Raw genomic sequence first — 25,805 nt, forward strand, 5'->3', positions numbered from 1 at the left:
GTCCGCCAGCGGATATAGATTTCCCAGCACCGGAAATAAATCTACCGCCAGAGGAGAGACGTATTTCGTCAGCAGAGAAAAGTTTTCTGGCAGCGGAGATAAGAAGTCTGTCAGCGGAGAAAAGATTTCCGTTAGCGGATATAAATTTCCCGCCGCCGGAGATAAGTTTTCTGCCCGCGGAGAGACGTATTTCGTTAGCAGAGATAAGTTGTCAGGCCGGGGATATAAATTTCTCGCCGCCGGAGATAAGTTTTCTGCCAGCGGAGAATCGTAGTTTTTCAGCGGAGATAAATTGTCTGCCAGCGGAGATAAGTTGTCCGCCAGCGGATATAGATTTCCCAGCACCCAGATTTCGTCAGCAGAGATAAGTTGTCTGGCAGCGGAGATAAGAAGTCTGTCAGCGGAGAAAAGTTTTCCGCCAGCGGAGATAAATTTCCCGCTACCGCAGATAAGTTTTCCGCCAGCGGAGAGATGTATTTTCCCAGCCGAGATAAGATGTCCGGCAGGGGATATAAATTTCCCGCCGCCAGAGGTTAATGTTTTGCCAGCGAAGATAAGTTTTCTGCCGGCGGAGAAACGTAGTTCGTCTGCGGAGATAAGTTGTCCGGCTGGGGGTATAAATTTCCCCCTCTGGAGAAAAGTTTTCCGCCAGCGGATATAAATTTCCCGCCACCGGAGATAAGTTTTCCGCCAGCGGAGAGACGTATTTTGTCAGCAGAAATAAATTGTCCGTCAGAGGATATACATTTCCCGCCACCAATAAGTTTTCCGCCAGTGGAGAGATGCATTTTGTCAGCCGAGATAAGATGTCCGGCAGGGGATATAAAATTCCCGCCGCCGGAGGTAAATGTTCTGCCAGCGGAGATAAGTTTTCTGCCGACAGAGAAACGTAATTCGTCAGCGGGGATAAATTGTCCGTCACGTGATAAAAAAAATTCCCGCCGCCGGAGATAAGATTTCTGCCAGAATCTTAGTTCGTCAGCGGAGATAAATTGTCTGCCAGCGGAGATAAGTTGTCCGCCAGCGGATATAGATTTCCCGGCACCGGAAATAAGTTTTCCGCCAGCGGAGAGACGTATTTCGTCAGCAGAGATAAGTTGTCTGGCAGGGGATATAGATTTCCCGCCGCCGGAGATAAGTTTTCCGCCAGCGGAGAGACGTATTTCGTATGAAGAGATAAGTTGTCAGGCCGGGGATATAAATTTCTCGCCGTCGGATATAAGTTTTCTGCAAGCGGAGAGACGTATTTCGTCAGCAGAGATAAGTTGTCCGGCAGGGGATATAGATTTCCCGCCACCGGAAATAAGTTTTCCGCCAGCGGAGGGATGTATTTCGTCAGCCGAGATAAGATGTCTGGCAGGGGATATAAACTTCCCGCCGCCGGAGGTAAATGTTCTGCCAGCGGAGATAAGTTTACTGCCGGCGGAGAAACGTAGTTCGTCAGCAGAGATAAGTTGTCCGGAAGCGAAGATAAGATGTCCGTTATCGGAGAAAAGTTTTCCGCCAGCGGATATATATTTCCGCCACCGCAGATAAGTTTTCCGCCAGCGAAGAGATGTATTCTGTAAGCAGAGATAAGATGTCCGGCAGGGGATATAAATTCCTCGCCGCCGGAAGTAAATGTTCTGCAAGCGGAGATAAGTTTTCTGCCGGCGGAGAAAGGTAATTCGTCAGCGGGGATAAATTGTCCGTCAGGGGATATAAAAAGTTCCCGCCACCGGAGATAAGATTTCTGCCAGAATCGTAGTTCGTCAGCGGAGACAAATTGTCTGCCAGCGGAGATAAGTTGTCCGCCAGCGGATATAGATTTCCCGTCGCCGGAGATAAGTTTTCTGCCAACGTAGAGACGTATTTCGTCAGCAGAGATAAGTTGTCCGGCAGGGGATATATATTTCCCTTCACCGGAAATAAGTTTTCCGCCAGCGGAGAGACGTATTTCGCTTGCAGAGATAAGTTGTCAGGCCGGGGATATAAAGTTCTCGCCGCCGGAGATAAGTTTTCTGCAAGCGGAGAGACGTATTTCGTCAGCAGAGATAAGTTTTCTGCAAGCGGGGAGACGTATTTCGTCAGCAGAAATAAGTTGTCCGGCATGGGACATAGATTTCCCGCCACCGGAAGTAAGTTTTCCGCCAGCGGAGAGACGTATTTCGTTTGCAGAGATAAGTTGTCAGGCCGGTGATATAAATTTCTCGCCGACGGAGATAAGTTTTCTGCAAGCGGAGAGACGTATTTCGTCAGCAGAGATAAGTTTTCTGCAAGCGGGGAGACGTATTTTGTCAGCAGAAATAAGTTGTCCGGCATGGGACATAGATTTCCCGCCACCGGAAATAAGTTTTCCGCCAGCGGAGAGATGTATTTTGTCAGCCGAGATAAGATGTCCGGCAGGGGATATATATTTCCTGCCGCTGGAGGTAAATGTTCTGCCAGCGGAGATAAGTGTTCTGCCGGCGGAGAAACGTAGTTCGTCTGCGGAGATAAGTTTTCCGGCAGGGTATATAAATTTCCCCCTCTGGAGAAAAGTTTTCCGCAAGCGGATATGAATTTCCCGCCACCGGAGATAAGTTTTCCGCCAGCGGAGAGACGTAATTTGTCAGCAGAGATAAGTTGTCCGGCAGCGAAGATAAGATGTCTGTTATCGGAGAAAAGTTTTCCGCCAGCGGATATAAATTTCCGCTACCGCAGATAAGTTTTCCGCCAGCGAAAAGATGTATTTTGTCAGCAGAGATAAGATGTCCGGCAGGGGATATTAATTCTTCGCCGCCGGAAGTAAATGTTCTGCCAGCGGAGATAAGTTTTCTGCCGGCGGAGAAACGTAATTCGTCAGCGGGGATAAATTGTCCGTCAGGGGGTACAAATTTCCCGCCGCCGGAGATATGATTTCTGCCAGTGGAGAATCGTAGTTCGTCGGCAAAGATAAGTTGTCTGGCAGGGGATATAGACTTCCCGCCGCCGGAGATAAGTTTTCTGCCAGCGTAGAGACTTATTTCGTCAGCAGAGATAAGTTGTCCGGCAGGGGATATATATTTCCCGCCAGCGGAAATAAGTTTTCTGCCAGCGGAGAGATGTATTTCGTCAGCCGAGATAAGATGTCTGGCAGGGGATATAAACTTCCCGCCGCCGGAGGTAAATGTTCTGCCAGCGGAGATAAGTTTTCTGCCGGCGGAGAAACGTAGTTCGTCAGCAGAGATAAGTTGTCCGGCAGCGAAGATAAGATGTCTGTTATCGGAGAAAAGTTTTCCGCCAGCGGATATTTATTTCCGCCACCGGAAATAAGTTTTCCGCCAGCGGAGAAACGTAATTCGTCTGCGGGGATAAATTGTCCGTCTGGGGATGTAAATATCCCGCCGCCGGAGTTAAGTTTTCTACCAGCGGAGAATCGTTGTTCGTCAGCGGAGATAAATTGTCTGCCAGCGGAGATAAGTTGTCCGCCAGCGGATATAGATTTCCCGCCACCGGAAATAAGTTTTCCGCCAGCGGAGAGACGTATTTCGTTAGCAGAGATAAGTTTTCCGCCAGCGGAGAAACGTAATTCGTCTGCGGGGATAAATTGTCCGTCTGGGGATATACATTTCCCGCCACCGGAAATAAGTTTTCCGCCAGCGGAGAAAGGTAATTCGTCTGCGGGGATAAATTGTCTGTCTGGGGATATAAATTTCCCGCCGCCGGAGTTAAGTTTTCTGCCAGCGAAGAATCGTTGTTCGTCAGCGGAGATAAATTGTCTGCCAGCGGAGATAAATTGTTCGGAAGGGGATATAGATATCCCGCCACCGGAAATAAGATTTCCGCCAGCGGAGAGACGTATTTCGTTAGCAGAGATAAGTTGTCCGGCAGGGGATATAAAATTCCCGCCGCCGGAGGTAAGCGTTCTGCCAGCGGAGATCAGTTTTCTGCCGGCGGAGAAACATAGCTCGTCAGTGGATATAAGATGTCTGTGAGCGGAGAAAAGTTTTCCGCCAGCGGATATAAATTTCCCGCCACCGGAAATTAGTTTTCCGCCAGCGGAGAGACGTATTTTGTTAGCAGAGATGGGATGTCCGGCAGGGGATATAAATTCCTCGCCGCCGGAAGTAAATGTTTTGCCAGCGGAGATAAGTTTTCTGCCGGGGGAGAAAAGTAATTCGTCAGCGGGGATAAATAGTCCGTCAGGGGATATAAATTTCCCGCCGCCGGAGATAAGATTTCTGCCAGCGGAGAATCGTAGTTCGTCAGCGGAGATAAATTGTCCGGCAGGGGATATAGATATCCCGCCACCGGAAATAAGATTTCCGCCAGCGGAGAGACGTATTTCGTTAGCAGAGATAAGTTGTCCGGCAGGGGATAAAAATTCCTCGCCGACGGAACTAAATGTTTTGCCAGCGGAGATAAGTTTTCTGCCAGCGGAGATTCGTAGTTTGTCAGCGGAGATAAATTGTCTGCCAGCGGAGATAAGTTGTCCGCCAGCGGATATAGATTTCCCAGCACCGGAAATAAATTTCCCGCCAGCGGAGAGACGTATTTCGTCAGCAGAGATAAGTTGTCCGGCAGGGGATATATATTTCCCGCCACTGGAAATAAGTTTTCCGCCAGCGGAGAGACGTATTTCGTTAGCAGAGATAAGTTATCCGGCAGGGGATATAAATTTCCCCCTCTGGAGATAAGTTTTCTGCCAGAGGAGAAACGTAGTTCGTCAGCGGATATAAATTATCTGCCAGCGGAGATAAGATGTCTGTCAGCGGAGAAAAGTTTTCCGCCAGCGGATATAAATTTCCCGCCACCGAAGATAAGTTTTCCGCCAGCGGAGAGAAGTATTTCGTCAGCAGAGGTAATTTATCTGGCAGGGGATATAGATTTCCCGCCACCGGAAATAAGTTTTCCGCCAGCGGAGAGACGTATTTCGTTAGCAGAGATAAGTTGTCCGGCAGGGGATAAAAATTCCTCGCCGACGGAACTAAATGTTTTGCCAGCGGAGATAAGTTTTCTGCCAGCGGAGATTCGTAGTTTGTCAGCGGAGATAAATTGTCTGCCAGCGGAGATAAGTTGTCCGCCAGCGGATATAGATTTCCCAGCACCGGATATAAATATCCCGCCGCCGGAGTTAATTTTCTACCAGCGGAGAATCGTTGTTCGTCAGCGGAGATAAATTGTCTGCCAGCGGATATATAGATTTCCCGCCACCGGAAATTAGTTTTCCGCCAGCGGAGAGACGTATTTCGTCAGCAGAGATAATTTGTCTGGCAGGGGATATAGATTTCCCGCCACCGGAAATAAGTTTTCCGCCAGCGGAGAGACGTATTTCGTCAGCAGAGATAAGTTGTCCGGCAGGGGATATAAATTTCCCGCCACCGGAGATAAGTTTTCCGCCAGCGGAGAGACGTATTTCGTCAGCAGAGATAATTTATCTGGCAGGGGATATAGATTTCCCGCCACCGGAAATAAGTTTTCCGCCAGCGCAGAGACGTATTTCGTCAGCAGAGATAAGTTGTCCGGCAGGGGATATATATTTCCCGCCACCGGAAATAAGTTTTCCGCCAGCGGAGTGACGTATTTTGTCAGCAGAGATAAGTTATCCGGCAGGGGATATAAATTTCCCCCTCTGGAGATAAGTTTTCTGCCAGAGGAGAAACGTAGTTCGTCAGCGGATATAAATTATCTGCCAGCGGAGATAAGATGTCTGTCAGCGGAGAAAAGTTTTCCGCCAGCGGATATAAATTTCCCGCCACCGAAGATAAGTTTTCCGCCAGCGGAGAGAAGTATTTCGTCAGCAGAGGTAATTTATCTGGCAGGGGATATAGATTTCCCGCCACCGGAAATAAGTTTTCCGCCAGCGGAGAGACGTATTTCGTCAGCAGAGATAAGTTGTCCGGCAGGGGATATATATTTCCCGCCACCGGAAATAAGTTTTCCGCCAGCGGAGAGACGTATTTTGTCAGCAGAGATAAGTTGTCCGGCAGGGGATATAAATTTCCCCCTCTGAAGATAAGTTTTCTGCCAGAGGAGAAACGTAGTTCGTCAGCGGATATAAATTATCTGCAAGCGGAGATAAGATGTCTGTCAGCGGAGAAAAGTTTTCCGCCAGCGAATATAAATTTCCCGCCACCGGAGATAAGTTTTCCGCCAGCGGAGAGAAGTATTTCGTCAGCAGAGATAATTTATCTGGCAGGGGATATAGTTTTCTGCCAGCGTAGAGACGTATTTCGTCAGCAGAGAAAAGTTGTCTGGCAGCGGAGATAAGAAGTCTGTCAACGGAGAAAAGATTTCCGTTAGCGGATATAAATTTCCCGCCGCCGGAGATAAGTTTTCTGCCCGCGGAGAGACGTATTTCGTCAGCAGAGATAAGTTGTCCGTCAGGGGATATATATTTCCCGCCACCGCAAGAAAGCTTTCCGCCAGCGGAGAGACGTATTTCGTTACCAGAGATAAGTTGTCAGGCCGGGGATATAAATTTCTCGCCGCCGGAGATAAGTTTTCTGCAAGCGGAGAGACGTATTTCGTCAGCAGAGCTAAGTTTTCCGGCAGGGGATATAGATTTCCCGCCACCGGAAATAAGTTTTCCGCCAGCGGAGAGATGTATTTCGTCAGCCGAGATAAGTGTCAGGTCGGGGATATAAATTTCCCGCCACCGGAGATAAGTTTTCCGCCAGCGGAGAGACGTATTTTGTTAGCAGAGATAAGTTGTCAGGCCGGGGATATAAATTTCTCGCCGCCGGAGATAAGTTTTCTGCCAGCGGAGAATCGTAGTTTGTCAGCGGAGATAAATTGTCTGCCAGCGGAGATAAGTTGTCCGCCAGCGGATATAGATTTATCAGCACCGGAAATAAATTTACCGCCAGAGGAGAGACGTATTTCGTCAGCAGAGAAAAGTTGTCTGGCAGCGGAGATAAGAAGTCTGTCAGCGGAGAAAAGATTTCCGTTAGCGGATATAAATTTCCCGCCGCCGGAGATAAGTTTTCTGCCCGCGGAGAGACGTATTTCGTCAGCAGAGATAAGTTGTCCGTCAGGGGATATATATTTCCCGCCACCGGGAAGTAAGAGATAAGTTGTCAGGCCGGGGATATAAATTTCTCGCCGCCGGAGATAAGTTTTCTGCCAGCGGAGAATCGTAGTTTTTCAGCGGAGATAAATTGTCTGCCAGCGGAGATAAGTTGTCCGCCAGCGGATATAGATTTCCCAGCACCGAAAATAAAATTCCCGCCAGCGGAGAGACGTATTTCGTCAGCAGAGATAAGTTGTCTGGCAGCGGAGATAAGAAGTCTGTCAGCGGAGAAAAGTTTTCCGCCAGCGGATATAAATTTCCCGCTACCGCAGATAAGTTTTCCGCCAGCGGAGAGATGTATTTTGCCAGCCGAGATAAGATGTCCGGCAGGGGATATAAATTTCCCGCCGCCGGAGGTAAATGTTTTGCCAGCGGAGATAAGTTTTCTGACGGCGGAGAAACGTAGTTCGTCTGCGGAGATAAGTTGTCCGGCAGGGGTATAAATGTCCCCGTCTGGAGAAAAGTTTTCCGCCAGCGGATATAAATTTCCCGCCACCGGAGATAAGTTTTCCGCCAACGGAGAGACGTATTTTGTCAGCAGATATAAATTGTCCGTCAGAGGATATACATTTCCCGCCACCGGAAATAAGTTTTCCGCCAGCGGAGAGATGCATTTTGTCAGCCGAGATAAATTGTCCGTCACGGGATATAAAAAATTCCCGCCGCCGGAGATAAGATTTCTGCCAGAATCTTAGTTCGTCAGCGGAGATAAATTGTCTGCCAGCGGAGATAAGTTGTACGCCAGCGGATATAGATTTCCCGGCACCGGAAATAAATTTTCCGCCAGCGGAGAGACGTATTTCGTCAGCAGAGATAAGTTGTCTGGCAGGGGATATAGATTTCCCGCCGCCGGAGATAAGTTTTCCGCCAGCGGAGAGACGTATTTCGTTAGCAGAGATAAGTGTCAGGCCGGGGATGTAAATTTCTCGCCGCCGGAGATAAGTTTTCTGCAAGCGAAAAGACGTATTTCGTCAGCACAGATAAGTTGTCCGGCAAGGGATATAGATTTCCCGCCACCGGAAATAAGTTTTCCGCCAGCGGAGAGACGTATTTTGTTAGCAGAGATAAGTTGTCAGGCCGGGGATATAAATTTCCCGCCACCGGAGATAAGTTTTCCGCCAGCGGAGAGACGTATTTTGTTAGCAGAGATAAGTTGTCAGGCCGGGGATATAAATTTCTCGCCGCCGGAGATAAGTTTTCTGCCAGCGGAGAATCGTAGTTTGTCAGCGGAGATAAATTGTCTGCCAGCGGAGATAAGTTGTCCGCCAGCGGATATAGATTTCCCAGCACCGGAAATAAATCTACCGCCAGAGGAGAGACGTATTTCGTCAGCAGAGAAAAGTTTTCTGGCAGCGGAGATAAGAAGTCTGTCAGCGGAGAAAAGATTTTCGTTAGCGGATATAAATTTCCCGCCGCCGGAGATAAGTTTTCTGCCCGCGGAGAGACGTATTTCGTTAGCAGAGATAAGTTGTCCGTCAGGGGATATATATTTCCCGCCACCGCAAGAAAGTTTTCCGCCAGCGGAGAGACGTATTTCGTTAGCAGAGATAAGTTGTCAGGCCGGGGATATAAATTTCTCGCCGCCGGAGATAAGTTTTCTGCCAGCGGAGAATCGTAGTTTTTCAGCGGAGATAAATTGTCTGCCAGCGGAGATAAGTTGTCCGCCAGCGGATATAGATTTCCCAGCACCCAGATTTCGTCAGCAGAGATAAGTTGTCTGGCAGCGGAGATAAGAAGTCTGTCAGCGGAGAAAAGTTTTCCGCCAGCGGATATAAATTTCCCGCTACCGCAGATATGTTTTCCGCCAGCGGAGAGATGTATTTTCCCAGCCGAGATAAGATGTCCGGCAGGGGATATAAATTTCCCGCCGCCAGAGGTTAATGTTTTGCCAGCGAAGATAAGTTTTCTGCCGGCGGAGAAACGTAGTTCGTCTGCGGAGATAAGTTGTCCGGCTGGGGTATAAATTTCCCCCTCTGGAGAAAAGTTTTCCGCCAGCGGATATAAATTTCCCGCCACCGGAGATAAGTTTTCCGCCAGCGGAGAGACGTATTTTGTCAGCAGAAATAAATTGTCCGTCAGAGGATATACATTTCCCGCCACCAATAAGTTTTCCGCCAGTGGAGAGATGCATTTTGTCAGCCGAGATAAGATGTCCGGCAGGGGATATAAAATTCCCGCCGCTGGAGGTAAATGTTCTGCCAGCGGAGATAAGTTTTCTGCCGACAGAGAAACGTAATTCGTCAGCGGGGATAAATTGTCCGTCACGGGATAAAAAAAATTCCGGCCGCCGGAGATAAGATTTCTGCCAGAATCTTAGTTCGTCAGCGGAGATAAATTGTCTGCCAGCGGAGATAAGTTGTCCGCCAGCGGATATAGATTTCCCGGCACTGGAAATAAGTTTTCCGCCAGCGGAGAGACGTATTTCGTCAGCAGAGATAAGTTGTCTGGCAGGGGATATAGATTTCCCGCCGCCGGAGATAAGTTTTCCGCCAGCGGAGAGACGTATTTCGTATGAAGAGATAAGTTGTCAGGCCGGGGATATAAATTTCTCGCCGTCGGATATAAGTTTTCTGCAAGCGGAGAGACGTATTTCGTCAGCAGAGATAAGTTGTCCGGCAGGGGATATAGATTTCCCGCCACCGGAAATATGTTTTCCGCCAGCGGAGAGATGTATTTCGTCAGCCGAGATAAGATGTCTGGCAGGGGATATAAACTTCCCGCCGCCGGAGGTAAATGTTCTGCCAGCGGAGATAAGTTTTCTGCCGGCGGAGAAAACGTAGTTCGTCAGCAGAGATAAGTTGTCCGGAAGCGAAGATAAGATGTCCGTTATCGGAGAAAAGTTTTCCGCCAGCGGATATATATTTCCGCCACCGCAGATAAGTTTTCCGCCAGCGAAGAGATGTATTCTGTAAGCAGAGATAAGATGTCCGGCAGGGGATATAAATTCCTCGCCGCCGGAAGTAAATGTTCTGCAAGCGGAGATAAGTTTTCTGCCGGCGGAGAAAGGTAATTCGTCAGCGGGGATAAATTGTCCGTCAGGGGATATAAAAAGTTCCCGCCACCGGAGATAAGATTTCTGCCAGAATCGTAGTTCGTCAGCGGAGACAAATTGTCTGCCAGCGGAGATAAGTTGTCCGCCAGCGGATATAGATTTCCCGTCGCCGGAGATAAGTTTTCTGCCAACGTAGAGACGTATTTCGTCAGCAGAGATAAGTTGTCCGGCAGGGGATATATATTTCCCGCCACCGGAAATAAGTTTTCCGCCAGCGGAGAGACGTATTTCGCTTGCAGAGATAAGTTGTCAGGCCGGGGATATAAAGTTCTCGCCGCCGGAGATAAGTTTTCTGCAAGCGGACAGACGTATTTCGTCAGCAGAGATAAGTTTTCTGCAAGCGGGGAGACGTATTTCGTCAGCAGAAATAAGTTGTCCGGCATGGGACATAGATTTCCCGCCACCGGAAATAAGTTTTCCGCCAGCGGAGAGACGTATTTCGTTTGCAGAGATAAGTTGTCAGGCCGGTGATATAAATTTCTCGCCGACGGAGATAAGTTTTCTGCAAGCGGAGAGACGTATTTCGTCAGCAGAGATAAGTTTTCTGCAAGCGGGGAGACGTATTTTGTCAGCAGAAATAAGTTGTCCGGCATGGGACATAGATTTCCCGCCACCGGAAATAAGTTTTCCGCCAGCGGAGAGATGTATTTTGTCAGCCGAGATAAGATGTCCGGCAGGGGATATATATTTCCTGCCGCTGGAGGTAAATGTTCTGCCAGCGGAGATAAGTGTTCTGCCGGCGGAGAAACGTAGTTCGTCTGCGGAGATAAGTTTTCCGGCAGGGGATATAAATTTCCCCCTCTGGAGAAAAGTTTTCCGCAAGCGGATATGAATTTCCCGCCACCGGAGATAAGTTTTCCGCCAGCGGAGAGACGTAATTTGTCAGCAGAGATAAGTTGTCCGGCAGCGAAGATAAGATGTCTGTTATCGGAGAAAAGTTTTCCGCCAGCGGATATAAATTTCCGCTACCGCAGATAAGTTTTCCGCCAGCGAAAAGATGTATTTTGTCAGCAGAGATAAGATGTCCGGCAGGGGATATTAATTCTTCGCCGCCGGAAGTAAATGTTCTGCCAGCGGAGATAAGTTTTCTGCCGGCGGAGAAACGTAATTCGTCAGCGGGGATAAATTGTCCGTCAGGGGGTACAAATTTCCCGCCGCCGGAGATATGATTTCTGCCAGTGGAGAATCGTAGTTCGTCGGCAAAGATAAGTTGTCTGGCAGGGGATATAGACTTCCCGCCGCCGGAGATAAGTTTTCTGCCAGCGTAGAGACGTATTTCGTCAGCAGAGATAAGTTGTCCGGCAGGGGATATATATTTCCCGCCAGCGGAAATAAGTTTTCTGCCAGCGGAGAGATGTATTTCGTCAGCCGAGATAAGATGTCTGGCAGGGGATATAAACTTCCCGCCGCCGGAGGTAAATGTTCTGCCAGCGGAGATAAGTTTTCTGCCGGCGGAGAAACGTAGTTCGTCAGCAGAGATAAGTTGTCCGGCAGCGAAGATAAGATGTCTGTTATCGGAGAAAAGTTTTCCGCCAGCGGATATTTATTTCCGCCACCGCAGATAAGTTTTCCGCCAGCGAAGAGATGTATTCTGTAAGCAGAGATAAGATGTCCGGCAGGGGATATAAATTCCTCGCCAACGGAAGTAAATGTTCTGCCAGCGGAGATAAGTTTTCTGCCGGCGGAGAAACGTAATTCGTCAGCGGGGATAAATTGTCCGTCAGGGGATATAAAAAATTCCCGCCACCGGAGATAAGATTTCTGCCAGAATCTTAGTTCGTCAGCGGAGACAAATTGTCTGCCAGCGGAGATAAGTTGTCCGACAGCGGATATAGATTTCCCGGCACCGGAAATAAGTTTTCCGCCAGCGGAGAGACGTATTTCGTCAGCAGAGATAAGTTGTCTGGCAGGGGATATAGATTTCCCGTCGCCGGAGATAAGTTTTCTGCCAACGTAGAGACGTATTTCGTCAGCAGAGATAAGTCGTCCGGCAGGGGATATATATTTCCCGCCACCGGAAATAAGTTTTCCGCCAGCGGACAGACGTATTTCGTTTGCAGAGATAAGTTGTCAGGCCGGGGATATAAAGTTCTCGCCGCCGGAGATAAGTTTTCTGCAAGCGGAGAGACGTATTTCGTCAGCAGAAATAAGTTGTCCGGCATGGGACATAGATTTCCCGCCACCGGAAATAAGTTTTCCGCCAGCGGAGAGATGTATTTTGTCAGCCGAGATAAGATGTCCGGCAGGAGATATATATTTCCCGCCGCTGGAGGTTAATTTTCTGCCAGCGGAGATAAGTGTTCTGCCGGCGGAGAAACGTAGTTCGTCTGCGGAGATAAGTTTTCCGGCAGGGGATATAAATTTCCCCCTCTGGAGAAAAGTTTTCCGCAAGCGGATATGAATTTCCCGCCACCGGAGATAAGTTTTCCGCCAGCGGAGAGGCGTAATTTGTCAGCAGAGATAAGTTGTCCGGCAGCGAAGAACAGATGTCTGTTATCGGAGAAAAGTTTTCCGCCAGCGGATATAAATTTCCGCTACCGCAGATAAGTTTTCCGCCAGCGAAGAGATGAATTTTGTCAGCTGAGATAAGATGTCCGGCAGGGGATATTAATTCCTCGCCGCCGGAAGTAAATGTTCTGCCAGCTGAGATAAGTTTTCTGCCGGCGGAGAAACGTAATTCGTCAGCGGGGATAAATTGTCCGTCAGGGGATATAAATTTCCCGCCGCCGGAGATAAGATTTCTGCCAGTGGAGAATCGTAGTTCGTCGGCAAAGATAAGTTGTCTGGCAGGGGATATAGACCTCCCGCCGCCGGAGATAAGTTTTCTGCCAGCGTAGAGACGTATTTCGTCAGCAGAGATAAGTTGTGAGGCCGGGGATATATATTTCCCGCCGCCGGAGGTAAATGTTCTGCCAGCGGAGACAAGTTTTCTGCCGGCGGAGAAACGTAGTTCGTCTACGGAGATAAGTTGTCCGGCAGGGGATATAAATTTCCCCCTCTGGAGAAAAGTTTTCCGCAAGCGGATATGCATTTTCCGCCACCGGAGATAAGTTTTCCGCCAGCGGAGAGACGTAATTTGTCAGCAGAGATAAGTTGTCCGGCAGCGAAGATAAGATGTCTGTTATCGAAGAAAAGTTTTCTCCAGCGGATATAAATTTCCGCTACCGCAGATAAGTTTTCCGCCAGCGAAGAGATGTATTTTGTCAGCAGAGATAAGATGTCCGGCAGGGGATATTAATTCCTCGCCGCCGGAAGTAAATGTTTTGCCAGCGGAGATAAGTTTTCTGCCGGCGGAGAAACGTAATTCGTCAGCGGGGATAAATTGTCCGTCAGGGGGTACAAATTTCCCGCCGCCGGAGATAAGATTTCTGCCAGTGGAGAATCGTAGTTCGTCGGCAAAGATAAGTTGTCTGGCAGGGGATATAGACTTCCCGCCGCCGGAGATAAGTTTTCTGCCAGCGTAGAGACTATTTCGTCAGCAGAGATAAGTTGTCCGGCAGGGTATATATATTTCCCGCCAGCGGAAATACGTTTTCCGTTAGCAGAGATAAGTTGTGAGGCCGGGGATATAAATTTCTCGCCGCCGGAGATAAGTTTTCTGCAAGCGGAGAGACGTATTTCGTCAGCAGAGATAAGTTTTCTGCAAGCGGATAGACGTATTTCGTCAGCAGAGATAAATTGTCCGTCAGAGGATATACATTTCCCGCCACCGGAAATAAGTTTTCCGCCAGCTTAGAGACGTATTTCGTCAGCCGAGATAAGATGTCCGGCAGGGGATGTAAAATTCCCACCGCCGGAGATAAGTTTTCTGCCAGCGGAGAAAAGTTTTCTGCCGGCAGAGAAACGTAATTCGTTAGCGGGGATAAATTGTCCGTCACGGGATATAAAAAATTCTCGCCGCCGGAGATAATTTTCTACCAGCGGAGAATCGTTGTTCGTCAGCGGAGATAAATTGTCTGCCAGCGGAGATATAGATTTCCCGCCACCGGAAATAAGTTTTCCGCCAGCGGAGAGACGTATTTCGTGAGCAGAGATAATTTGTCTGGCAGGGGATATAGATTTCCCGCCACCGGAAATAAGTTTTCCGCCAGCGGAGAGACGTATTTCGTCAGCAGAGATAAGTTTTCCGCCAGCGGATATAAATTTCCCGCCACCGGAAATAAGTTTTCCGCCAGCGGAGAATCGTAATTCGTCTGCGGGAATAAATTGTCCGACTGGGGATATAAATTTCCCGCCGCCGGAGTCAATTTTCTACCAGCGGAGAATCGTTGTTCGTCAGCGGAGATAGATTGTCTGCCAGCGGAGATATAGATTTCCCGCCACCGGAAATAAGTTTTCCGCCAGCGGAGAGACGTATTTCGTCAGCAGAGATAATTTGTCTGGCAGGGGATTTCCCGCCACCGGAAATAAGTTTTCCGCCAGCGGAGAGACGTATTTCGTCAGCAGAGATAAGTTGTCCGGCATGGGATATAAATTTTCCGCCACCGGAAATAAGTTTTCCGCCAGCGGAGAAACGTAATTCGTCTGCGGGAATAAATTGTCCGTCTTGGGATATAAATTTCCCGCCGCCAGAGCTAAGTTTTCTACCAGCGGAGAATCGTTGTTCGTCAGCGGATATAAATTGTCTGCCAGAGGAGATAACTTGTCCGCCAGCGGATATATATTTCCCGACACAGGAAATAAGTTTTCCGCCAGCGGAGAGACGTATTTCGTCAGCAGAGATAAGTTGTCCGGCAGGGGATATAAATATCCCTCCGCCGGAGATAAGTTTTCTGCCAGCGGAGAGACGTATTTCGTCAGCAGAGATAAGTTTTCCGGCAGGGGATATATATTTTCCGCTACCGGAAATAAGTTTTCCACCAGCGGAGAGATGTATTTCGTCAGCAGAGATAAGTTGTCCGGCAGGGGATATATATTTCCCGCCACCGGAAATATGTTTTCCGCCAGCGGAGAGACGTATTTCGTTAGCAGAGATAAGTTTTCCGGCAGGGGATATATATTTCCCGCCACAGGAAATAAGTTTTCCGCCAGCCGAGAGCCGTATTTCGTTAGCAGAGATAAGTTTTCCGCCAGGGGATATAAATTTCCCGCCGCCGGAGTTAAGTTTTCTGCCAGCGGAGAATCGTTGTTCGTCAGCGGAGATAAATTGTCTGCCAGCGGAGATAAGTTGTCCGCCAGCGGATATAGATTTCCCGCCACAGGAAATAAGTTTTCCGCCAGCGGAGAGACGTATTTCGTCAGCAGAGATAAGTTGTCCGGCAGGGGATATAAATTTTCCGCCACCGGAAATAAGTTTTCCGCCAGCGGAGAAACGTAATTCGTCTGCGGGAATAAATTGTCCGTCTTGGGATATAAATTTCCCGCCGCCAGAGTTAAGTTTTCTACCAGCGGAGAATCGTTGTTCGTCAGCGGATATTAATTGTCTGCCAGCGGAGATAACTTGTCCGCCAGCGGATATATATTTCCCGCCACAGGAAATAAGTTTTCCGCCAGCGGAGAGACGTATTTCGTCAGCAGAGATAAGTTGTCCGGCAGGGGATATAAATATCCCGCCGCCGGAGATAAGTTTTCTGCCAGCGGAGAGACGTATTTCGTCAGCAGAGATAAGTTTTCCGGCAGGGGATATATATTTTCCGCTACCGGAAATAAGTTTTCCACCAGCGGAGAGACGTATTTCGTCAGCAGAGATAAGTTTTCCGGCAGGAGATATATATTTCCCGCCACCGGAAATAAGTTTTCCGCCAGCGGAGAGACGTATTTCGTCAGCAGAGATAAGTTGTCCGGCAGGGGATATAAATTTCCCGCCGCCGGAGTTAAGTTTTCTGCCAGCGGAGAATCGTTGTTCGTCAGCGGAGATAAATTGTCTGCCAGCGGAGATAAGTTGTCCGCCAGCGGATATAGATTTCCCGCCCCCGGAAATAAGTTTTCCGCCAGCGGAGAGACGTATTTCGTCAGCAGAGATAAGTTGTCCGGCAGGGGATATAAATTTTCCGCCACCGGAAATAAGTTTTCCGCCAGCGGAGAAACGTAATTCGTCTGCGGGAATAAATTGTCCGTCTTGGGATATAAATTTCCCGCCGCCAGAGTTAAGTTTTCTACCAGCGGAGAATCGTTGTTCGTCAGCGGATATAAATTGTCTGCCAGCGGAGATAACTTGTCCGCCAGCGGATATATATTTCCCGCCACAGGAAATAAGTTTTCCGCCAGCGGAGAGACGTATTTCGTCAGCAGAGATAAGTTGTCCGGCAGGGCATATAAATTTCCCCCTCTGGAGATAAGTTTTCTGCCAGAGGAGAAACGTAGTTTGCAGCGGATATAAATTATCTGCCAGCGGAGATAAGATGTCTGTCAGCGGAGAAAAGTTTTCCGCCAGCGGATATAAATTTCCCGCCACCGGAGATAAGTTTTCCGCCAGCGGAGAGACGTATTTCGTCAGCAGAGATAACTTGTCTGGCAGGGAATATAGATTTCCCGCCACCGGAATTAAGTTTTCCGCCAGCGGAGAGACGTATTTCGGCAGCAGAGATAAGTTGTCCGGCAGGGGATATAAATTTCCCGCCACCGGAAATAAGTTTTCCGCCAGCGGAGAGACGTATTTCGTTAGAAGAGATAAGTTTTCCGCCGGCGGATATAAATTTCCCGCCAACGGAAATAAGTTTTCCGCCAGCGGAGAATCGTAATTCGTCTGCGGGGATAGATTGTCCGTCTGGGGATATAAATATCCCACCGCCGGAGCTAATTTTCTACCAGCGGAGAATCGTTGTTCGTCAGCGGAGATAAATTGTCTGCCAGCGGAGATATAGATTTCCCGCCACCGGAAATAAGTTTTCCGCCAGCGGAGAGACGTATTTCGTCAGCAGAGATAAGTTGTCCGGCAGAGGATATATATTTTGTGCTACCGGAAATAAGTTTTCCACCAGCGGAGAGATGTATTTCGTCAGCAGAGATAAGTTGTCCGGCAGGGGATATATATTTCCCGCCACCGGAAATAAGTTTTCCGCCAGCGGAGAGACGTATTTCGTCAGCAGAGATAAGTTGTCCGGCAGGGGATATAAATTTCCCGCCACCGGAAATAAGTTTTCCGCCAGCGGAGAGACGTATTTCGTTAGAAGAGATAAGTTTCCGCCAGCGGATATAAATTTCCCGCCAACGGAAATAAGTTTTCCGCCAGCGGAGAATCGTAATTCGTCTGCGGGATAGATTGTCCGTCTGGGGATATAAATATCCCGCCGCCGGAGTTAATTTTCTACCAGCGGAGAATCGTTGTTCGTCAGCGGATATAAATTGTCTGCCAGCGGAGATAACTTGTCCGCCAGCGGATATATATTTCCCGCCACAGGAAATAAGTTTTCCGCCAGCGGAGAGACGTATTTCGTCAGCAGAGATAAGTTTTCTGCCAGCGGAGAGACGTATTTCGTCAGCAGAGATAAGTTTTCCGGCAGGGGATATATATTTTCCGCTACCGGAAATAAGTTTTCCACCAGCGGAGAGATGTATTTCGTCAGCAGAGATAAGTTGTCCGGCAGGGGATATATATTTTCCGCCACCGGAAATAAGTTTTCCGCCAGCGGAGAAACGTAATTCGTCTGCGGGAATAAATTGTCCGTCTTGGGATATAAATTTCCCGCCGCCAGAGTTAAGTTTTCTACCAGCGGAGAATCGTTGTTCGTCAGCGGATATAAATTGTCTGCCAGCGGAGATAGCTTGTCCGCCAGCGGATATATATTTCCCGCCACAGGAAATAAGTTTTCCGCCAGCGGAGAGACGTATTTCGTCAGCAGAGATAAGTTGTCCGGCAGGGCATATAAATTTCCCCCTCTGGAGTTAAGTTTTCTGCCAGAAGAGAAACGTAGTTCGTCAGCGGATATAAATTATTTGCCAGCGGAGATAAGATGTCTGTCAGCGGAGAAAAGTTTTCCGCCAGCGGATATAAATTTCCCGCCACCGGAGATAAGTTTTCCGCCAGCGGAGAGACGTATTTCGTCAGCAGAGATAATTTGTCTGGCAGGGGATATAGATTTCCCGCCACCGGAATTAAGTTTTCCGCCAGCGGAGAGACGTATTTCGGCAGCAGAGATAAGTTGTCCGGCAGGGGATATAAATTTCCCGCCACCGGAAATAAGTTTTCCGCCAGCGGAGAGACGTATTTCGTTAGAAGAGATAAGTTTTCCGCCAGCGGATATAAATTTCCCGCCAACGGAAATAAGTTTTCCGCCAGCGGAGAATCGTAATTCGTCTGCGTGGATAGATTGTCCGTCTGGGGATATAAATATCCCGCCGCCGGAGTTAATTTTCTTCCAGCGGAGAATCGTTGTTCGTCAGCGGAGATAAATTGTCTGCCAGCGGAGATATAGATTTCCCGCCACCGGAAATAAGTTTTCCGCCAGCGGAGAGACGTATTTCGTCAGCAGAGATAAGTTGTCCGGCAGGGATATATATTTTGCGCTACCGGAAATAAGTTTTCCACCAGCGGAAAGATGTATTTCGTCAGCAGAGATAAGTTGTCCGGCAGGGGATATATATTTCCCGCCACCGGAAATAAATTTTCCGCCAGCGGAGAGACGTATTTCGTCAGCAGAGATAAGTTGTCCGGCAGGGGATATAAATTTCCCGCCACCGGAAATAAGTTTTCCGCCAGCGGAGAGACGTATTTCGTTAGAAGAGATAAGTTTTCCGCCAGCGGATATAAATTTCCCGCCAACGGAAATAAGTTTTCCGCCAGCGGAGAATCGTAATTCGTCTGCGGGGATAGATTGTCCGTCTGGGGATATAAATATCCCGCCGCCGGAGTTAATTTTCTACCAGCGGAGAATCGTTGTTCGTCAGCGGATATAAATTGTCTGCCAGCGGAGATAACTTGTCCGCCAGCGGATATATATTTCCCGCCACAGGAAATAAGTTTTCGGCCAGCGGAGAGACGTATTTCGTCAGCAGAGATAAGTTATCCGGCAGGGGACATAAATATCCCGCCGCCGGAGATAAGTTTTCTGCCAGTGGAGAGACGTATTTCGTCAGCAGAGATAAGTTTTACGGCAGGGGATATATATTTTCCGCTACCGGAAATAAGTTTTCCACCAGCGGAGAGATGTATTTCGTCAGCAGAGATAAGTTGTCCGGCAGGGATATATATTTCCCGCCACCGGAAATATGTTTTCCGCCAGCGGAGAGATGTATTTCGTTAGCAGAGATAAGTTTTCCGGCAGGGGATATATATTTCCCGCCACAGGAAATAAGTTTTCCGCCAGCGGAGAGACGTATTTCGACAGCAGAGATAAGTTTTCCGGAAGGGGATATGAATATCCCGCCGCCGGAGATAATTTTTCTGCCAGCGGAGAGACGTATTTCGTCAGCAGAGATAAGTTTTCCGGCAGGGGATATATATTTTCCGCTACCGGAAATAAGTTTTCCACCAGCGGAGAGATGTATTTCGTCAGCAGAGATAAGTTGTCCGGCAGGGGATATATATTTCCCGCCACCGGAAATAAGTTTTCCGCCAGCGGAGAGACGTATTTCGGCAGCAGAGATAAGTTGTCCGGCAGGGGATATAAATTTCCCGCCACCGGAAATAAGTTTTCTGCCAGAGGAGAAACGTAGTTCGTCAGCGGATATAAATTATCTGCCAGCGGAGATCAGATGTCTGTCAGCGGAGAAAAGTTTTCCGCCAGCTGATATAAATTTCCCGCCACCGGAGATAAGTTTTCCGCCAGCGGAGAGACGTATTTCGTCAGCTGAGATAATTTGTCTGTCAGGGGATATAGATTTCCCGCCACCGGAAATAAGTTTTCCGCCAGCGGAGAGACGTATTTCGGCAGCAGAGATAAGTTTTCCGGCAGGGGATATATATTTTCCGCTACCGGAAATAAGTTTTCCGCCAGCGGATATAAATTTCCCGCCACCGGAAAGATGTTTTCCGCCAGCGGAGAATCGTAATTCGTCTGCGGGGATAAATTGTCCGTCTGGGGATATAAATTTCCCGCCGCCGGAGTTAATTTTCTACCAGCGGAGAATCGTTGTTTGTCAGCGGAGATAAATTGTCTGCCAGCGGAGATATATATTTCCCGCCACCGGAAATATATTTCCCGCCACAGGAAATAAGTTTTCCGCCAGCGGAGAGACGTATTTCGTCAGCAGAGATAAGTTGTCCGGCAGGGCATATAAATTTCCCCCTCTGGAGATAAGTTTTCTGCCAGAGGAGAAACGTAGTTCGTCAGCGGATATAAATTATTTGCCAGCGGAGATAAGATGTCTGTCAGCGGAGAAAAGTTTTCCGCCAGCGGATATAAATTTCCCGCCACCGGAGATAAGTTTTCCGCCAGCGGAGAGACGTATTTCGTCAGCAGAGATAATTTGTCTGGCAGGGGATATAGATTTCCCGCCACCGGAATTAAGTTTTCCGCCAGCGGAGAGACGTATTTCGGCAGCAGAGATAAGTTTTCCGGCAGGGGATATAAATTTCCCGCCACCGGAAATAAGTTTTCCGCCAGCGGAGAGACGTATTTCGTTAGAAGAGATAAGTTTTCCGCCAGCGGATATAAATTTCCCGCCAACGGACATAAGTTTTCCGCCAGCGGAGAATCGTAATTCGTCTGCGTGGATAGATTGTCCGTCTGGGGATATAAATATCCCGCCGCCGGAGTTAATTCTCTACCAGCGGAGAATCGTTGTTCGTCAGCGGAGATAAATTGTCTGCCAGCGGAGATATAGATTTCCCGCCACCGGAAATAAGTTTTCCGCCAGCGGAGAGACGTATTTCGTCAGCAGAGATAAGTTGTCCGGCAGGGGATATATATTTTGCGCTACCGGAAATAAGTTTTCCACCAGCGGAGAGATGTATTTCGTCAGCAGAGATAAGTTGTCCGGCAGGGGATATATATTTCCCGCCAACGGAAATAAGTTTTCCGCCAGCGGAGAGACGTATTTCGTCAGCAGAGATAAGTTGTCCGGCAGGGGATATAAATTTCTCGCCACCGGAAATAAGTTTTCCGCCAGCGGAGAGACGTATTTCGTTAGAAGAGATAAGTTTTCCGCCAGCGGATATAAATTTCCCGCCAACGGAAATAAGTTTTCCGCCAGCGGAGAATCGTAATTCGCCTGCGGGGATAGATTGTCCGTCTGGGGATATAAATATCCCGCCGCCGGAGTTAATTTTCTACCAGCGGAGAATCCTTGTTCGTCAGCGGATATAAATTGTCTGCCAGCGGAGATAACTTGTCCGCCAGCGGATATATATTTCCCGCCACAGGAAATAAGTTTTCGGCCAGCGGAGAGACGTATTTCGTCAGCAGAGATAAGTTATCCGGCAGGGGATATAAATATCCCGCCGCCGGAGATAAGTTTTCTGCCAGCGGAGAGACGTATTTCGTCAGCAGAGATAAGTTTTCCGGCAGGGGATATATATTTTCCGCTACCGGAAATAAGTTTTCCACCAGCGGAGAGATGTATTTCGTCAGCAGAGATAAGTTGTCCGGCAGGGGATATATATTTCCCGCCACCGGAAATATGTTTTCCGCCAGCGGAGAGGCGTATTTCGTTAGCAGAGATAAGTTTTCCGGCAGGGGATATATATTTCCCGCCTCAGGAAATAAGTTTTCCGCCAGCCGAGAGACGTATTTCGGCAGCAGAGATAAGTTTTCCGCCAGCGGATATAAATTTCCCGCCACCGGAAATAAGTTTTCCGCCAGCGGAGAAACGTAATACGTCTGCGGGGATAAATTGTCCGTCTGGGATTATAAATTTCCCGCCGCCGGAGTTAAGTTTTCTGCCAGCGGGGAGACGTATTTCGTCAGCAGAGATAAGTTGTCCGGCAGGGGATATATATTTCCCGCCACCGGAAATATGTTTTCCACCAGCGGAGAGACGTATTTCGTTAGCAGAGATAAGTTGTCCGGCAGGGGATATATATTTCCCGCCACCGGAAATATGTTTTCCGCCAGCCGAGAGCCGTATTTCGTTAGCAGAGATAAGTTTTCCGCCAGCGGATATAAATTTCCCGCCACCGGAAATAAGTTTTCCGCCAGCGGAGAAACGTAATACGTCTGCGGGGATAAATTGTCCGTCTGGGATTATAAATTTCCCGCCGCCGGAATTAAGTTTTCTGCCAGCGGAGAATCGTTGTTCGTCAGCGGAGATAAATTGTCTGCCAGCGGAGATAAGTTGTCCGCCAGCGGATATAGATTTCCCGCCACCAGAAATAAGTTTTCCGCCAGCGGAGAGACGTATTTCGTCAGCAGAGATAAGTTGTATTTCGGCAGCAGAGATAAGTTGTCCGGCAGGGGATATAAATTTCCCGCCACCGGAAATAAGTTTTCTGCCAGAGGAGAAACGTAGTTCGTCAGCGGATATAAATTATCTGCCAGCGGAGATCAGATGTCTGTCAGCGGAGAAAAGTTTTCCGCCAGCTGATATAAATTTCCCGCCACCGGAGATAAGTTTTCCGCCAGCGGAGAGACGTATTTCGTCAGCTGAGATAATTTGTCTGTCAGGGGATATAGATTTCCCGCCACCGGAAATAAGTTTTCCGCCAGCGGAGAGACGTATTTCGGCAGCAGAGATAAGTTTTCCGGCAGGGGATATATATTTTCCGCTACCGGAAATAAGTTTTCCGCCAGCGGATATAAATTTCCCGCCACCGGAAATAAGTTTTCCGCCAGCGGAGAATCGTAATTCGTCTGCGGGGATAAATTGTCCGTCTGGGGATATAAATTTCCCGCCGCCGGAGTTAATTTTCTACCAGCGGAGAATCGTTGTTTGTCAGCGGAGATAAATTGTCTGCCAGCGGAGATATATATTTCCCGCCACCGGAAATATATTTCCCGCCACAGGAAATAAGTTTTCCGCCAGCGGAGAGACGTATTTCGTCAGCAGAGATAAGTTGTCCGGCAGGGCATATAAATTTCCCCCTCTGGAGATAAGTTTTCTGCCAGAGGAGAAACGTAGTTCGTCAGCGGATATAAATTATTTGCCAGCGGAGATAAGATGTCTGTCAGCGGAGAAAAGTTTTCCGCCAGCGGATATAAATTTCCCGCCACCGGAGATAAGTTTTCTGCCAGCGGAGAGACGTATTTCGTCAGCAGAGATAAGTTTTCCGGCAGGGGATATATATTTTCCGCTACCGGAAATAAGTTTTCCACCAGCGGAGAGATGTATTTCGTCAGCAGAGATAAGTTTTCCGGCAGGGGATATATATTTCCCGCCACAGGAAATAAGTTTTCCGCCAGCGGAGAGACGTATTTCGTCAGCAGAGATAAGTTGTCCGGCAGGGGATATAAATATCCCGCCGCCGGAGATAAGTTTTCTGCCAGCGGAGAGACGTATTTCGTCAGCAGAGATAAGTTTTCCGGCAGGGGATATATATTTTCCGCCACCGGAAATAAGTTTTCCGCCAGCGGAGAAACGTAATTCGTCTGCGGGAATAAATTGTCCGTCTTGGGATATAAATTTCCCGCCGCCAGAGATAAGTTTTCTACCAGCGGAGAATCGTTGTTCGTCAGCGGATATAAATTGTCTGCCAGCGGAGATAACTTGTCCGCCAGCGGATATATATTTCCCGCCACAGGAAATAAGTTTTCCGCCAGCGGAGAGACGTATTTCGTCAGCAGAGATAAGTTGTCCGGCAGGGCATATAAATTTCCCCCTCTGGAGATAAGTTTTCTGCCAGAGGAGAAACGTAGTTCGTCAGCGGATATAAATTATCTGCCAGCTGAGATAAGATGTCTGTCAGCGGAGAAAAGTTTTCCGCCAGCGGAGAGACGTATTTCGCGGAGAGACGTATTTCGTCAGCAGAAATAATTTGTCTGGCAGGGGATATAGATTTCCCGCCACCGGAATTAAGTTTTCCGCCAGCGGAGAGACGTATTTCGGCAGCAGAGATAAGTTTTCCGGCAGGGGATATATATTTCCCGCCACAGGAAATAAGTTTTCCGCCAGCGGAGAGACGTATTTCGTCAGCAGAGATAAGTTGTCCGGCAGGGGATATAAATTTCCCGCCGCCGGAGTTAAGTTTTCTGCCAGCGGAGAATCGTTGTTCGTCAGCGGAGATAAATTGTCTGCCAGCGGAGATAAGTTGTCCGCCAGCGGATATAGATTTCCCGCCCCCGGAAATAAGTTTTCCGCCAGCGGAGAGACGTATTTCGTCAGCAGAGATAAGTTGTCCGGCAGGGGATATAAATTTCCCGCCACCGGAAATAAGTTTTCCGCCAGCGGAGAAACGTAATTCGTCTGCGGGAATAAATTGTCCGTCTTGGGATATAAATTTCCCGCCGCCAGAGTTAAGTTTTCTACCAGCGGAGAATCGTTGTTCGTCAGCGGATATAAATTGTCTGCCAGCGGAGATAACTTGTCCGCCAGCGGATATATAATTCCCGCCACAGGAAATAAGTTTTCCGCCAGCGGAGAGACGTATTTCGTCAGCAGAGATAAGTTGTCCGGCAGGGGATATAAATATCCCGCCGCCGGAGATAAGTTTTCTGCCAGCGGAGAGACGTATTTCGTCAGCAGAGATAAGTTTTCCGGCAGGGGATATATATTTTCCGCCACCGGAAATAAGTTTTCCGCCAGCGGAGAAACGTAATTCGTCTGCGGGAATAAATTGTCCGTCTTGGGATATAAATTTCCCGCCGCCAGAGTTAAGTTTTCTACCAGCGGAGAATCGTTGTTCGTCAGCGGATATAAATTGTCTGCCAGCGGAGATAACTTGTCCGCCAGCGGATATATATTTCCCGCCACAGGAAATAAGTTTTCCGCCAGCGGAGAGACGTATTTCGTCAGCAGAGATAAGTTGTCCGGCAGGGCATATAAATTTCCCCTCTGGAGATAAGTTTTCTGCCAGAGGAGAAACGTAGTTCGTCAGCGGATATAAATTATCTGCCAGCGGAGATAAGATGTCTGTCAGCGGAGAAAAGTTTTCCGCCAGCGGATATAAATTTCCCGCCAACGGAAATAAGTTTTCCGCCAGCGGAGAATCGTAATTCGTCTGCGGGGATAGATTGTCCGTCTGGGGATATAAATATCCCGCCGCCGGAGTTAATTTTCTACCAGCGGAGAATCGTTGTTCGTCAGCGGATATAAATTGTCTGCCAGCGGAGATAACTTGTCCGCCAGCGGATATATATTTCCCGCCACAGGAAATAAGTTTTCCGCCAGCGGAGAGACGTATTTCGTCAGCAGAGATAAGTTATCCGGCAGGGGATATAAATATCACGCCGCCGGAGATAAGTTTTCTGCCAGCGGAGAGACGTATTTCGTCAGCAGAGATAAGTTGTCCGGAAGGGGATATAAATATCCCGCCGCCGGAGATAAGTTTTCTGCCAGCGGAGAGACGTATTTCGTCAGCAGAGATAAGTTGTCCGGCAGGGGATATAAATATCCCGCCGCCGGAGATAAGTTTTCTGCCAGCGGAGAGACGTATTTCGTCAGCAGAGATAAGTTGTCCGGCAGGGGATATATATTTCCCGCCACCGGAAATATGTTTTCCGCCAGCGGAGAGACGTATTTCGTTAGCAGAGATAAGTTTTCCGGCAGGGGATATATATTTCCCGCCACAGGAAATAAGTTTTCCGCCAGCGGAGAGACGTATTTCGACAGCAGAGATAAGTTGTCCGGAAGGGGATATAAATATCCCGCCGCCGGAGATAAGTTTTCTGCCAGCGGAGAGACGTATTTCGTCAGCAGAGATAAGTTTTCCGGCAGGGGATATATATTTTCCGCTACCGGAAATAAGTTTTCCACCAGCGGAGAGATGTA

Source organism: Drosophila miranda, chromosome 3 (genome assembly GCF_003369915.1).
Source record: "Drosophila miranda strain MSH22 chromosome 3, D.miranda_PacBio2.1, whole genome shotgun sequence".
NCBI lineage: Eukaryota > Metazoa > Arthropoda > Insecta > Diptera > Drosophilidae > Drosophila > Drosophila miranda.